This window comes from Muntiacus reevesi, chromosome X (genome assembly GCF_963930625.1).
Source record: "Muntiacus reevesi chromosome X, mMunRee1.1, whole genome shotgun sequence".
In the NCBI taxonomy this organism is placed as follows: domain Eukaryota; kingdom Metazoa; phylum Chordata; class Mammalia; order Artiodactyla; family Cervidae; genus Muntiacus; species Muntiacus reevesi.
Genome location: NC_089271.1, coordinates 57,059,886 through 57,063,501, shown reverse-complemented (window position 1 = coordinate 57,063,501; position 3,616 = coordinate 57,059,886). Strand labels below are relative to the sequence as shown.

Here is a 3,616-nt window from a genome sequence, read left to right as displayed (position 1 = left end):
GCTCAATAAAGGACAGAAATGGTAGGGACCTAACAGAAGCAGAAGGTATTAAGAAGAGGTGGCAAGAATGCACAGAAGAACTATACAAAAAACATCTTCACGACATAGATAATCACAATGGTGTGATCGCTCACCTAGAGCCAGACATCCTGGAATGTGAAGTCAAGTGGGCCTTAGGAAGAATCACTACAAACAAAAGTAGTGCAGGTGATGGAATTCCAGTTGAGCTATTTCAAATCCTGAAAGATGATGCTGTGAAAGGGCTGCACTCAATATGTCAGCAAATTTTAAAAACTCAGCAGTGACCACCAGACTAGAAAAGGTCAGTTTTCATTCTAGTCCCAAACAAAGGCAATTCCAAAGGCAACACACAATTGCACTCATCTCACACAATGGTAAAGTAATGCTCAAAATTCTCCAAGCCAGACTTCAGCAAAATGTGAACCGTGAACTTCCAGATGTTCAAGCTGGTTTTAGAAAAGGCAGAGGAACCAGAGATCAAATTGTGAACTTTCACTGGATCATTGATAAAGCAAGAGAGTTCCAGAAAAAATGTATATTTCTGCTTTACTGACTATGCCAAAGCCTTTGACTGTGTGGATCACAATAAACTGGAAAATTTCTAAAGAGATGGGAATACCAGACCACCTGACCTCCCTCTTGAGAAACTTGTATGCAGGTCAGGAAGCAACAGTTAGAACTGGACATGGAACAACAGACTGGTTCCAAATAGGAAAAGGAATACATCAAGGCTGTATATTGTCATCCTGCGTATTTAACTTAAATGCAGAGTATATCATGAGAAACGTTGAGCTGGAGGAAACACAGGCTGGAATCAAGATTGCTGGGAGAGCACAAGCGCAGTGATGTGCACTAGGGCTGTTGCTCTGGGGACAGCTCCATGGACCCCGAGTCTGACACTGAACCCCGCAGGCTGTCCTGGGAACCGCCTAGCCGAGCTTCCAGCATTCTCCTCCACTTCCAGGTATTTGCCAATGCGATCTTCCTGCTGGAGAATTCACCCTACAGTTACGTCTGTGAAGCAGTGGCCGTCGTCTTTTTCTGCAGGTCCAGGCTTGGCCTGGCCTTAAGGTGAAATTAAGTGCTCCTAGGTGTACTACGGTTGGTGGGCAGGTTTTAGACGTTGACCTGCAGAAGACTCATTTTCTGTACTTCTCTATGGCAGGAAGTCATTATGTGACTAACACTTGTCATCAGATTTCCTCTGATTTACCGTGAAGTGTATGTGAGAATGATGTGCACTGCCAAAAAATGTGGAATTAAGTTCCAGCCTCCGGCTATTATCTTAATCTACGTCAATGAAATGAAGGGGAAAAGTCGCCAGCGAATCATGCCAGTCTGAAACTTTTCCAAGTATTCAGACATTTTCTTCAGTTGGAAGTACTTAACATCTTCTCAAAGTGATTTTAAGTTGCAGAAATAAAAAATATATCAATCCTTCTCCCATCACACTCAAAGATGGATGTAAAGAAATAGATTGCAGCAGAGCTGCTGAACATTTAAAGAATAATCCGCGACACAAGGGTTACCTGGAACAGGTATCCCTGATCAGTTAGAGAAGTTATTCAGCTTTTTACGAGGTAACTTCTGGGGGCAGAGTCTGGCAGAAACTAGATAACAAGGAACTTGCCAAAAGGAAGAGCATCATGGATGAACTTTTTGAGAAAAATCAGGAGAAGAAAGATGATCCAAATTTTGTCTATGATGTTGAAGTGGAGTTTCCACAGGATGAACAGCTACAGTCCTGTGGCTGGGACACAGAGTCAGCTGAAGAGTTCTGATGACCAAAAATGGGAAAAAAAATTATTGAGTAGTAGAAAATGCATATTTATACAAGACCATAGTTTGGTTGTAGAAAAATCCATAAAGAACACTACGTATTAGGTCACATTTGGATTGACAGTGATACTTTTAGCATCTATTATGTAGGTGCATGTGGAATGTAGGAAAACAAAATATAGGGATCTGCCTTTAAGGAGCTTATAGTCTAATTGGAAGATAAGTCAAAAGCTTGTGAAAAACTAAGTTAATGGTATTAGGCAGCAAAAATATTAGTTCCAAATGCTTGATAAAGACTGGAGAAGATCAGAACCTAGATCACCGTAGGGTAGAATAGTCAGGAAGGACTTTGCCCTTCAGTGGCAAAATGGTATTTTGCTGGCCCTTGAGATGGTACTATTTGGATAGAAGCTTAGGTAGGATTCCTGATTAGAGAATTGGGAGGAAAAAAAGAGGGATGTTGTGGGGGATTGGGAAAGACATAGAAATTAGAACTTTTAATTTGAGGAACAGTAAGCAAATTATAATATGATAATATTGGAGGACATGATGATTACTAGGGGATTATCCTGTATATATTGTCTTTATATGTATTTAACTCTGGAGTAGATGAGAATCCCTGTAAAATGCTCTGTGGCTGCAAATGGATATAATTCGATGGACAGCAGGGGTATTCTGGCCCCTCTCCCTGCCCTAGTATCAGGAAATATATACTCAAGACATTCTGAAACCTGAACCTCTTCTCATAAATAAGAGTTTGTTCATAAAATGGGAACACTACCCATAATAAATGAACATAAGTACCGCCAGTTTAGGCCTATACATGAGTTTGTATCTACAAAGAGATACACGGTTGTTGTGCACGGTTATATATGTAAAGATACATCTTTTTTCATATTAGAATATTATTTAATTGGTAGAAGTCCTCTCTTTTCTGCAAGGAAATTAGTACTCATTAAATAAAGTTATAAAAATTTTAAAAAAATATTGCTGGAAGAAATATCAGTAACCTCAGATATGCGGATTACATCACCCATATGGCAGAAAGTGAAGAACTAAAGAGCCTCTTGATGAAAGTGAAAGAGGAGAGTGAAAAAGTTGGCTTAAAGCTCAACATTCAGAAAACTAAGGTGATGGCATCCGGTCCCATCACTTCATGGCAACTAGATGGGCTGACTTTATTTTTCTGGGCTCCAAAATCACTGTGGATGGTTATTGTAGCCATGAATTTAGAAGACACTTACTCCTTGGAAGGAAAGTTATGACCAACCTAAATAGCATATTCAAAAGCAGAGACATTACTATGTCAATAGAGTTCCGTCTAGTCAAGGCTATTGTTTTCCAGTGGTCATGTATGGATGTGAGAGTTGGACTATACAGAAAGCTGAGTGCCAAAGAATTGATGCTTTTTGAACCGTGATGTTGGAGAAGATTCTTGAGAGTGCCTTGGACTGCAAGGAGATCCAACCAGTCCATCCTAAAGGAGATCAGTCCTGAGTGTTCATTGGAAGGACTGATGCTGAAACTGAAACTCCAATACTTTGGTCACCTCATGCAAAGAGTTGACTCATTGGAAAAGACCCTGATGCTGGGAGGGATTGGGGGCAGGAGGAGAAGGGGACAACAAAAGATGAGATGGCTGGATGGCATCACTGACTCGATGGACATGTGTTTGAGTAAACTCCGGGAGTTGGAATTGGACAGGGAGGCCTGGTGTGCTGCGATTCATGGGGTCACAAAGAGTACAACATGATTGAGCGAATGAACTGAAATGAACTGAACTGAACCAACCTTAAAGAAAAGTGATGATAAACAA

The 3,616-nt window shown here is 40.6% G+C and overlaps 1 pseudogene; it reads left to right on the top strand.

Annotated features, from left to right (window-relative positions):
• Positions 1–1,182: 1,182 nt before the first annotated feature.
• On the top strand, positions 1,183–1,802 carry LOC136153205 (centrosomal protein of 19 kDa-like; annotated as a pseudogene).
• Positions 1,803–3,616: the final 1,814 nt, after the last annotated feature.